General features: G+C 42.2%; 1 protein-coding gene across 1 annotated transcript in view; it reads left to right on the top strand.

The window, feature by feature from the left end:
- The first annotated feature begins 650 nt into the window (after nucleotides 1–650).
- Nucleotides 651–12747, top strand: part of ZC3H12B (zinc finger CCCH-type containing 12B) — a 34449-nt gene continuing 22352 nt past the window's right edge. Inside the window, exon 1 of the mRNA XM_037408327.1 lies at nucleotides 651–1093. The gene's annotated coding sequence lies outside the window, so the exon portion shown is untranslated. The remainder of the gene's footprint in view (nucleotides 1094–12747) is intronic.

The following is a 12747-nucleotide window of genomic DNA, read 5'->3' as shown; positions in this document are numbered from 1 at the left end:
TTGGTCAGCCTGAGGGGGTCAGGCAGCTGGACAGGATGGTCATTTTAGGTCCCTTCCAACTGAAACATTCAATTATAAAAAATATGCGTGCAACATGCTTTATGAAACAAATGGCATTAAAAGAAACACTAACGACCAACGGAGGAGAGCTCCAAACAAAACGTGTGAGCGGGTCGCGCCGTGGCCCCGCGCCCCGGGGCGCCCCAAGCCGTGGGACGGGCTGTACACCCCCGGGAGCTGGAATGGGAACGGGCTCGTTCTGCGCTCCGCGGGGCTTCTGGGCCTTCGGAACGGGCTCGGGCCGCGCTTGCATGGCTCTTCCCCGGGCTGTGCCGGCCCCTCACCTGCGCGGTCCGGGCGCCGGTGCGGGCTGTGGGGGGAGCTGGGGGCTGCGGCGGGCCGGCGACAGCCGCACGGCAGCCCCGAGCTCCGGGCGCGCCCAGTCTTTAGCGGTCAAGTTTAGACAGAGCTCAAAGCACTTGCAAAGCGGGTTTGTTACCCCGGCGGCGCCCCGGAAGGCGGCGCCCCAGGCTCCGGCCGCTCATCCCGTCCCGTTCCAGCCAGGGGCCCAACCGCGCCCGGACTCGGTCCCGCTCCACCCCCCTATCCGCTCCTGCACCGGCACCGCCTCCCCCCCCGCCGCCTGGCCGGCCCCACGGCGGGCACGAGCAGGCGCGGCCGCGCCGCCGCCGGGCGCAGGCCGCGCGTGCGCTGCCTCCGGGAGCGCGCGGGGCGCCGCGAGGAGCCGGGCGCCTGCAGCAGCGGGGGCCGGGCGCAGTTGCTAGGCGACGGCGCCCGGGCAGCGGTGTTGGCCCGGCTGAGGCGCAGGCAGGGATGAGGCGGCGGCAGCGGCCCCCGGGCTCCCGCCGGCGCTGAGCCCCACTCCCGCGCTCTCCCCTACCCCGTCCCGCCCTGGCTGCGCTCCTCCGCGCCCGCCCCCTCCCCTCGGCCAGGCCTGCCCTTCCCCCTCCATGCGGCGGGAGCGGCCGGCGTGGGGCCCGTGCCGCGGCCGCGCCGAGCCCCGCCGCCCCGCGCCTCTCCGCCGCCAGGCCCCGCAGGCAGCCGCGCGCGGTTTCTGCAGCGACGACAGCGGGTGAGGCTCCGGCAGGAGGAAAGGGCCCAGGGGCTGGGGTGGGTGGAGGGGCCGGGGGGCGCCAGCGCAGCGCCCGGGCGGTGACGGAGCCCCCTCCTCCCCGGCGGGGGGAGTCGGGGGAGGGGGGCTGCGCGCGGGGGGAGGCCGGCAGGGCGCCCCCTGCCGGCCTGCCGGGCGGCCTCCAGGCCTGGCAGCGGTGGAGGCGCGGCCTCCCGCCGCTCCGCGGGCCCGGCCTCTGCCGTGATCCGCCGCCGCCGCCGCCTCTCCCGTCCCCGCCGCGGCACCCGTCGCCTCTCCTGTCCCCGCCGCGGCACCCGCCGCCCTGTGTGCATGGGGGGAGGGGCGGCCGCCGGGCCCGGCGCCTCCTCCCGCCAGCGCGGCCGCTGCCCCTGGCGCGCCGCGGCCCGGCCCGCCGCAGGTGCTGCCCGGCGGTGGCGAGGGGCCTGCGCGGGGGGTTGCGGCGCGGCCCTGGCGGCTTTGGGCAGCAGCGCTTGGGGCCCCGGGGTCGCTGTAGCGGGCGGCGGAATGGGCTTGGGCGGGGGGCGCGGCAGCGGGGAGCTGGCCTGGTTGCCTTTAGTAACTGGAGTGCCGGGAGGGGCTGCGAAGGCTCCGCTGCCGGGCTGCCTGAGAGCGCCGCCGGCGCCTGAGCCCGAGGGTGGCAGGAAACTTGCGCTGGGGACAGCAGGGTGCTGAGAGAAAGAGATCACTTTGTAGGGGGTGCCTGGCGATCGCCGCTCGCATCCTTCCATTGTGCTTTGTAGTGCAAATGGGAATCAGCAGCTGGATGCTTACCCCAGTATGCGTGAGGTTTAAGATTCTTTTTCTAATCAGTTCATTTTAATGCGTTATTTTTCGTAGCAGCCTGCTTTTCTAATTGTCATTTAGTCATTTACAAATTACATTTGGCAAGGGCTGTGTATTTCCTTTGCAAGTTAGCAAGCAGAAAAATTGAATCAGAAGCTATGTTGTGTCTTATGGAGTTGATAAATGTGGATCAACATTCATTTGTGTTTATTAAGATATATGTGATGATGCTTACTTTTTTAAAAATCCTGCCATGTGTTTCAGTGATTATCATGTATTGTCATAAATGGGAAGGCAGAACAGAAAGAAAATTACAATACTGATCGTTTGTGAGCTTCTGTTATGCATGCCAGTAGTTCTGAGTGCCTGGGATCGTGCAGCATTCCCGATCCATCTGATTTCTTATGCTTGGTATGTTTGTTTATTGGAATGGACATGTCTGTCAAGCAGTCATCTTTGTATAGAGGGTATCCTTTGTTGATGATATGTATCTTTTGCTTGCCAGGCGTTATAAATGAGCTATGCGGTATGTAGAACTGGAAGGTGTATTTCACAAGTGTAGCTGATGTCACTTGTAAAATTATCTTTGCTTCTTGCTGGAAAAATTGGGTTAGTGGGAATGTCAAGGTCATCCTCAAATTTAGAGCAATTTATCTGCTGTTGGAATATGTCTTCTCTTCTTCACTGTCATGTTTTCCGTATATATCGATCCTGACATTTTCTGGACCTATGACCTCTTTGTCTCCTAAAATGATCTAATGCTTGGCACCTTGTAATAGAAGCAATCTATAAAGCTTGATGAGTCAATTTCTTTGAATGACCTCTTTAAGATGTGTTAAACAAAACAACAAAAAAAGAAAATGTAACTGCACCTAAACTCACTGGTCGGAAAGAATGGAAACAAAAGGTGTTAAAGAGGGTGAATGGATACCAATGACACTTTATATGCAGATGAACTAGTCAGAAAGTTAATTCTTACTCTCAGCTGCTGTGAATGAGGTGAGTTCTGGCTTTCTGTTCTTTGATCTTTCTGGATGCCTTTTCCAATGTGAATTATTCTATTGTAGACATTTACTGGGTGTGACTTGCCTAGCTACTTTACAATTTGCAATGGAAATGTAATTTTGTTAAATACTTATAATTCTACTATAGATCTGTGAATAATAGAAATAAAACAAATTACTTCTGTCACTTGCCCTGTGCTACTATTTATATCAAGAGTAGGAAGCACTGGAGCTTTTGGGAATAAGGAAGGCAGCATGTAAGTTCAGTTTTGGAAGCAGGGCATGGAAAGTTGAAGAAATGTAATTTATAAGCTCAGAACTAAGTTTCCAAGTGTTGTCACACTGTAAATTAATTTGATGTATTGATTGGCCCATCTCATAATGTAAAAATAATATAAATGGATGTAATGCTGCCTAGACCTTACACACATCCACGAGAACACTGTCTTCTTTTGATCATGGAATCTGCCAGACATAAAGGTCCTTGAAGAATGTGTATATGGCTGGACAAATACATATTTTTATATCTATAAACTTACATTTTTTGTAAGTTTGCTGTAAAAAGGCTGGGTTTTTTTCTTGGCATTGTAAATTAAAAGCCTGTAATAATTCTGGTATTTAAAAAATTCTTTACATCTGTTAATGTGTGGGTTTTTTATTTCCTGTGAATTGTCCCTTTTTGTTGACAAGCTATATTTGATATGATATATTCATGGTAACACAGATAATTCATCTGGAAGTAAGAATACCATGACCACCGTTACAGATCTAGGCTTTCTGATGCCATGATATGTAGTATTGCATTTGAAATATTTCAGATTTAGGAAATGTTTTGGGAAGTGCAGAGCTAAGCAGTACAGCATTTCCTAAGGTGTACTTTTATTGTTCTGAGGTGAACGATTTGTTAATGAGACTGGCCATAATGAGAAAAACTCTTCATTAGCTGGCAGTTTTGCTTCAAATATATACATTCTTTCTACATATATACAAAAAGTACTTAAGCTAAGTGTCTTTGAGTTTAAAGGTAGCTATTGTATTTAATTTTCTTACATGAATTGTTTTTGACTTTGCTTGCTAGCAAAGCGGGTTAAATCACTCTGTCAAAATAAAACCTAGGCTTTACATGGCCTGTTATGGACCTCTTCCAGAATTTCCTTAGAATCTCATGGTACAGTATAACTAAAGCCTTTTACAAATCCTAGCGTAGGCCAAAGCACTTGTTGGTTACGTAGCTGAAATAGTAGAGTTCCTTTTCCACATTCAGTCCATCTGGAAAGAGTCCCCTCATCAAATAATCTGTTCTGATTATCTGATTTAACTTCTATTTCAGTTGTCTGGAGAGGAATGCTGCAACAGGGACAGAGTATCAACTGTAGGATAAAGCCAAAAGTTTAGACTAATTATTTTTAGTAGGAAAGAAATTTAACATACATGCTCCTTTAATGAGCCCACAGACACCTCAGCTGAATCGCATAAAGTCAAAACTAAGTCTGAGGATTTAGAACTAAAACCCATGTGCAGTTGTCCCCTCTGACCCACCCTGCCGCCTTCTTTTTTTTTTTTTTTAAGATCAGACACTACTTTCAGACTCTGCCAAGTGTTTTCCCTTTTCCGATTTCTAGGTTGTCCTGATTTAAAAAATTAATAAACCCCCACCCCTAAAACAAAATAACCCAACACACCAAAAAAGATCTCCCTCTCTCAGACCTAGTCCTATATATAGATCTCCCTTTAGAAAGGGAGAGGTGAAGTTGCTGGAGCGTAGGGATTTGCTATTTTCATTTTTGAAAGCAAAGCAGTAGGTCTTTTTTCTCATCTTCTTGAAGATGACTTTCCAGCTTCTTCATCTTGGAGATGAGCAGTGTTGTCATGGTAAGAATGAGGGAATCTTAGAATAAAAGAAAAATTAGTTTGGATCAGACTTCAGGAGGTCATCTAGTCCAACACCTTGCTTAAATCAGACCTAATTAGCGATGGATTGGCTTTGTTTTTGCAAAAGCAAGGTAACAGGTGTGAAATACCAAGGTCACAAGATGCCTTTAAAGCTTTTTTTGCAGCTTTCCATAAAGGTACTGTTTCATGCCTACTGAGTGAGGTGTCTCTCTCTGCTTCTGGCATTTTTTTAGTAACTTCTAATGTGGTGGTTCTGGTTAATCAGAAGGCATATGTGCTAAGAGCTGAGTACATCCTGCCTCTTGTTGGATGGCATAGCATGTAAGGGTCCACCCGGTGCACTGAGACATTTAGAAACAGAATACCCTTTGTTTTTCAGGTTTCTGAAAATTGCTTCTGCATGAGATTTTTGGTTAAAGGAACGTTTGGTTTAGTCTGTCAAAGTAGTGTTCTAAATACTCAATTACAAAATTAGAATTAGTGTAAGTTAAGATGATAAGATGCATCACATCCTTGATGTGTCTTTGACTTAGCTGCAATCACATTTTTTTTCCTTCCCAGAGCATTAATGAGTCATGTAGATCTGCAGAGTAGGTAGTACCAAACAGCCTTCTATCAGAACGTGGATTAGGAGAATGAGTGTATTGCTTTGGGTTTAGATCTGAACACATAATCTCACTTTATAAGGAAGTGCTAATAAGTCATCTTTTAAGGGATTACACTCCTGCTCCAGTTTTATGTAATGCTGTTAGCTGAAGTGTAAATGTTGCCTTGCAGGGACAGCAGACTTTTTTGAGTAGCATTAATGCTACCTGTAGCTGCTTAAGTTATTAGAAAGAGAAAGCTGGTGGAAAGAGATACTATATTATTGTTAGAACAGCTTTTTTCCAATGTGTGTTTACTGTCTACTTTTTTTTTTTTTCTGTCTTAGGAAGTATAGTCGAGTACCTAAGGCAATAGAAATATTCCATTTCCTTCCCTTCAGAAGTCTGGCCTGTACTTTATACTTGTCTGTGCTTGGTACTACCTGCTCTTTCTAGGTCAAGAAATCTGTTAACTCCATACGCAAATCAGGTATCTTAGGAAACTGCTAAAATGCCGGTTCCTCTATTTATAATTCGAATTCTGTCCATCCTGTCCCTTTGAATTCGTACTTACGAGTGTGATAAAATAAATGAAGTTTGAGCTCAGATGTTTAAATTCTATACTACCTTTGTGTTTCTCTTCAGTTCACACTTGATTTGTTGACTCTCACAAGCAAATATAAGTCCTCTATTTATGTGACATGCCTGCAACATGCTAGACAGCTTGCTTTTATGTATAGTCTAATACTGGTATCAGTGATCATTTGAAGTAATTACTGAAATAAATTTGAAGTACGTCAAACACTGAGGTGGTACTGTGTTTTCTTAGTACAATTTATCAGTTTAACAAAGCTCCACAGTATGCTAAGAAGGAGGCAAAAATGGATACCTTCTTACCAGGTTTTCTATTCTATTGTATTGTTTCTGTTGTATATTTGAGTTAAATCCTGTAGACATCACCAAAGCAAATGACTTCCTTGCAAATTCAGACTTGGTAAAGGCTGTAGATTTGGGCCTAGGGGTTCACTGCATAGTTGCTCAGCAAAATGTGTTGTTAAATGTTTAATGTTGCAAATCTACCGTGACCTTAGTGTTCAGTAGGTTTTATTTTGGATTTTCAGAAGTGGCTGTGGTTTCTCAAACTTCTAGCTAATGGAAATGTTTTCTCTTGTTTTCATGTGTTTCTTTTCCTGGCATTGTCTGAAATAGTCTCCAGGTTAATTTCTGAATCCTTTGTGAAAGGTTAGCCGTGGAAAAGTGCCACAGGTGTTTAGTCATACTCTTTAAACTTCTCAGACAATCCTGCAGGGCAGATCACTAGTGTTTGTACGGTGCTACAGTTTGAACAGAGTTAGAAAAATTAAGTTGTGGGCACCTTCTCTGAGGTCTTGTTTCTGACACAGCAAAGTGCTACACTTTTCTGTTTAGTGTCTTGCTTGTTAGGGAGAGGTTGAGCATAATAGCACAGTAACTTGGTACCATTTCTGCTGAGCAAGGAAGTTTTCATCAGGGTCAGCCAAAAAAAGATCTGTAACTTTGTAGCCTGCTGAACTCATGGCAGATATGGGGAGTTTATTGTCTTGGGATTTTTAAAGTCTTGATCACTAGAATTGTTGGAGTATTTAGGATAATTTTGCTCATATAAAAAGACCATAAGAAGGCAGAGTTGTGCTCATGAAGCTTCACAGTCTGGGAAGTAAGTGGTGGCATTTGGATGTATTTCAGCTGAATGTCTTGTCATTGCTGAATGACGTTGTTGTTGCTCTGTGATACCTTGTTCAGTAGTCCAGCCAAACACCAGTTGGTTGCATTCAGCAACATTGAAATGGAAAGTGAGAAACTGAGGTCCTTAGGGAGGTAGTTGCATGTGTAAGATGCTTGTATAGGATGTTTTTGTCTACTATGATGGTTCTTTCTTGACTTCCTGTTGCAGGGTGTTGTTCTCCTTTGCACAGGTGCAATTTTATTTTTTTTTTAGATGCCCTATAAACTTGATCTGTGTTTAAAACCAAACATTTCTCCCCTAACTACCCCCTCAAAAAAAAACCCAACCCACCAAATCACTTTTCCAGCTGGCATGCATGACCCCAGTCAACCTCTTCATACTGTAGGGAGAGTCATGGACAAGTACGTCCCTAGCTTAGACATTTTGGTTAAGAGCCTGTTGCAGGATTGCATGAATCTAGGTTTTCATACCCATGGATACTCTCATCAGATTTGAAAATTAACTGATCTGCTTGCACAGTGGCTTACCTTACATCATTGGCGGTGACCCTGAATTTCCGTGGTTCTCGTATAGCATTAATTATTTGTTTTAAACTGAGCCAACTGTAGTAAAAGCAGGGACAGTGGGCTAGAAGTTGGTAAGGAAGAACAGCTGTGTAATGTAAGTTTTTGCAGCATTTGGGAAGGAAGATCTCTATTCCACTTCTCAAAATTGGTCTGTGAAATGTATCAAGTGATACATTGACAGATTCAGAACTTTTGTGTGTGTGTGTATATATATATATATGCATATCTGTCTATGTTTGTGTGTGTGTGTGTATGGTGGGGTTTTTTCCATCACTGTTCCGTGTAGAGAGGACGTGTAGGCACAAAAAGATACAGAAGGTCAGAAAGGTAAAGCTTAGTCGTATTTCTAAAGTCATTGCTAGTTCTATATAATCTGCATGTGGATTCCTCAAATTCAGTCCTCTCTGCACAGCTGAACCCCTTCTGCTGTTAGAACTCAACATTTGTTTAGAAAGAATATCCCCTTCAGGGCTGGGTGGTGATGATGATTGCATCTTCCTCTGCTCTTTGCCTTTGTAACAGAAGTGTGCTAAGTTACATTCCTTACTGTTCTACTCCGAAGGCCGTTAAGGGAAGGAGAGACACATGCAGAAACACAAATAGCAGATTTGCTTTTCTTTTAAAATACAACATCTGAATTGACTCGGAAAGGAGGCAGCTTTTAAATAAAAATCATTATTAACCATAGCCACCAGGCTACTTTTCAATTACACTTTCAATATTCATTTTAAGGACAAGGTGTTCCCTGCTGGTGTTACCTGCTAGTACTTTACTTTAGACTTAATGTATATCAGTGTTTTATTTCAGAGAAGTCATGAGCAGAAAAAAATTAAATGTTTTTCTTGATGTTGTTCTAAGTTTGGCTTGATATACAATTAGGCCTTTGATTTGTGTAAATGTAAAGTTTCTCTGTTCATCAAAATGACAGCGTTGAAACTTCTCATTAATGTGTTGAGACTGACGTTGCATGGTAAGTAGAAAAAATCCATTAAGCTGAATCAAAATGCTGTCATTTATATGGCTCTAATTATCAAGGGACTAAAAACTCTGATCTGCCATTCTAATGCTTCTGTTAAAAATGCTATTTGACTTAGTGCATACTCTGGGAATACTGGTTATACATGTCTCTAAATGGATAAATTAGCTGCAGATCTGTGCTCAGGCCTTTGTTGTAGACCATCTCTTCTAGTATGGAGAAACAAGTTGGTTTAATTTATTAGAATAAAAAGTACAAAAAATATTTGAACATATGTTCATTTTAAATGTCTTAAATAAGAGTATTCCTTTTAAATAAGGAAGACTCCTCACTCCTCGGTGAGCGAAGTACTGTAAGTGATGTTAATGCCAGGTATCTGCACCAAAAGCCAGCTGCTTTTGTCTTGGTTGAAGCCTGACATACTTGTTTTCCTTCACTGAGCGACTAGTATGTATCTTGGATTTTTTATGGAAGCTACGTCACACTATATATGCTATACATCTGTTAATGATGTTTATATGAGTGTTGTTTGCTAAATATAAAAGCTCTTAGAACAGTCTTAATAAAACTCTGTAAGATACAATTTTAAAAGGAATAAAAGGACAGAATTCTTTGTTCCAGATCCTGCTAGGTAAATTCAGAGTGCTTGTTCACATGATCTTGTTTACATTGCTGAGAGATGCATTTGAAACTGACTACTAATTATGAATATTGTATTTTTGCAAAAGTATCACATTTTGGGGTCACTTTAATTTCAAAATGGTCGACTTAAATAGCAAAAATTTCTACAAAGCCTATTTTATCCTGTTTTCCTACAGTCTTGCAACACTTGACACAGTAATTGAAAATTAAATATGCTAAGCTACCATATATGTTACATGTTGAAAATAATTCATTCTAAGTTTCAAACAATTAATTGGTGAAAGTGATTAATTCCTGTTGAATTACAACATATGTATTATTATGGTATGCATGTGTAAATGGTAATGTATTCCTCTTATCTCTGTTTAAAATAATGATAAATATGGAAATCTACTGGTTCAAGGTACAAAAATACACGGGCAAAACACTACAAATCACCAACCCTTTTTATTTTTATTAAGGACAAAGCGTAATTGCATGTAATGTCATGCAGCGCAACTCTTCCATTTTTTAAATCCATTCTGAAATACCCAAACATTAATTTTAGAGTATTTTCTGCTTTTCTTCAGCTGTGAATGTGTCCCAGCAGATATGTACCACCTAAGTGTATAATTGGGATGAGAAAAAGCTACCGTTTTTATTTGTGACTCATATACTTGGTCAGCTGCTTTCTCAGTAGATAAAATAGTTCAGTATCTCAGAAAATATTCACAGCAACAGGCAGTAATGTGTAATATCTCTCCTGCTCCTGAAATCAGATTCCAACAAGAAGGTTGTGTCCTCAGTGCCACGACACCACCAATGTTGAGTTGTGTCACTTTTTTCATGAGCACTGTAGAAACGTGTTTTTCAAAATTAAGGGCTAATCCAGAGTTCAGTGCCATCTGTACATCTTGAGCTGCTCTTTGTCTATGTTTCCTGACAATAATTACTGCCTAATAAATACTGTTCTGTCACATTCTTGAAGACTTGTGCAATGCATTTCGGGTTGTTTGTTTTGGGGGTTTTTTTGTTCCACAGGCCCAAATTTTAATGTCCTTAAAATGACAATTAGTCATGTCTTGGGGAAGTTTTTAAAGATCACAAAAACATGCTCCGAGAACGTGTCTTTAGAGTAACCACTAGTCTGTGCTGCAGCACACGGCGGCGTTGGGAACCTCTTGGATGCAGTGTCTCTGAACACCGAATTGTTTTTGAAAAGATTTTTCTTTGTCTCTACTCATATTGTTTCCATGGATTTAGGCTCTTTAATTTACCATAATCGGTGTGTGTGTGACCAGGAAGTTGTCAGCTTTTGTGTTAATAGGCTTTTACACTGCACTGTAAACACGAGGCCTAATTGTAGGAGGTGTATAGTACACGAGCCCTACCTGTTTGTTTATTTGTGAAGATGGTAGAATGGGTTTCATTCATTCATGCGTTGTAGAACGAGTAACCTGGGATTGTGCTAGGTTTACGCAGTTTGTGTTTCAAGTCCATGTTGTTATGATTTTGTTGCTCTTTGTGCCTGAGCTAGCTACGTGAAAATTAGTTTGGGTGTATGTCTTTGTGTATTTCAGTCAGCTTCTGATGATGTAGAAATAGCCATAGCAATCAAGGACTTGGCTATTGTTTAGGATAGCCTTCTTCCAGAAAGATGCCTCTTCGGATATGCCTGTCTTACTGAGAAAATTCTATACAGAGGAGCATGCTAATTATAGTTTGGTAAATGAAGAGTAAAGAGAGATTGTACAAACAATTCTCCCGCTGCTTAAAATAAATACTATAGGGTCATTGTTATATGTATTTGTTATCCAGGTGAGAGAGACATTTGAAAAAATACTTGGGTTGGGTTTTGTTTTGTGTTAGTATCTGCAATTACAGAAAACAAGTAAAACTGCTTTTAAAGGTGATGCAAAGTTGATGAAAGGAGTTAATAAAATCTTTTTCATTTAAAGGTTGTTCCTCATAATAGACGTGTGCATCTTATAATTGCCCCTTTGAAAGAGCATGGCTCAGAGCACACTGAGATGGTGGAAAGATAGTGTCATAACAGACCAAAAGAAATTGTTCAATCTGTTCATTCACCCTGTCTTCTGATTCTTTGGTCCTGATGAAATGAACAGGCTTTGAATAGAGTATTTCTAGCACCAGCTCTTTGATAGTCATTGTCATTTGTATAGTAATTGATAAGTAATTCCCAAGTGTTTTTCACAAATACTACAGCACTTTATTACTGAGCAGACAATGTCCTTCTGCTTAATACCAGCAAAATTAAATAAGATACTTTCAGTTTGATCCTTTATTAACAAGATACTTATAATCTTGCCTCACTCTCTCCTCTGAATCACATCATCAATTCTACTAGTCAGTCGTGACTGTCCTGTAAGAGGTGTTTAGTAAGAAAACTTGGTTGCTTAGCAGTGAACATAATGAGAATTAAAAATTTAAAGCTGCAGTGTACATATTCCTGAGTAGTTATATCTTCAAATCAGAAATTCGTAATAGCTTTCTTTTCTTTCTTTAGGCATGTGTTCGTATTAATCTGTCTTAGAATGTAACTCATACGAAAGAGACACCAACATTTCAGTGATACAGTGTTACTGTTTGAGATCTGTGAGATGAGCTTTTATTCTGTCTGAGAAAATTTGGAGGCACACTGACTCATTTCTCAATTTTGTAGATATCAGCAGAATCAGCCATTACTCAAATTATTTATTGTTTTCATGTTTGTTCTGATTTTGCTTCTAAATGTTGCATTTTTTAAAAAAAATTACTCCTGTGTGATAATGCCTTAAGCTTCTATACTAACTAAAGCACATAGTATAAGCAATAACACACACAAAAAAAGTGGAAAAGTTCTGTAAGGGTAGTTCTATAAACTGATTATTAATGCTTTTTTCCAGTAGCTGTTTTCTGTGCATGTAAGGGCAAAGTGAACATAAAGGCAATGAAGTAACAGAATTCTCAATGGATCACCTATTGCCTCCAGAAATAGAGCAATCAACTAAGATAACCCTGTCCAAAGACTTTGCTTGAAAGCTGTCATTTTATTCTACATGATGCATGAATTGCTTGTGCTAGATTAAATGTCATCCATACTTCACTCTTGTGCTAATCCGTCAAAAACTACCTTGATGAAGATATGTGTTTGCAGGCTAACTTTATAAGCAGAGTTGAGATTATCACTTTGTCTCTTCACTTTATCCTTCTCCTTCCATCCTTCTTCCTTCTGTAAAGGGTCCCAGAGACTCATCACCGTTTCCTTTCAGTCTTTATTCTATACCATGTTATTGGGGAGTTAATTCAAATGGCTTGAACTGTTTATTTGTTTCACACAGTTCTACATCTATAGATCTTCTCTCCTCTTACTGAAACTTCTGGATTGAATAGAATTTTACATTCCCCCTAAATGTTCAGCTTCTAATTTAAACTGAAAATGGCTGAAATGCTGCTTTTATTTCTCCTGGATATGTGGGC

The sequence above is a fragment of the Falco rusticolus genome, chromosome 14, assembly GCF_015220075.1.
Source record: "Falco rusticolus isolate bFalRus1 chromosome 14, bFalRus1.pri, whole genome shotgun sequence".
In the NCBI taxonomy this organism is placed as follows: Eukaryota; Metazoa; Chordata; class Aves; order Falconiformes; family Falconidae; genus Falco; species Falco rusticolus.
Note: the sequence above shows the minus strand (reverse complement) of the source record. Positions and strands in the feature narration are given on the sequence as shown.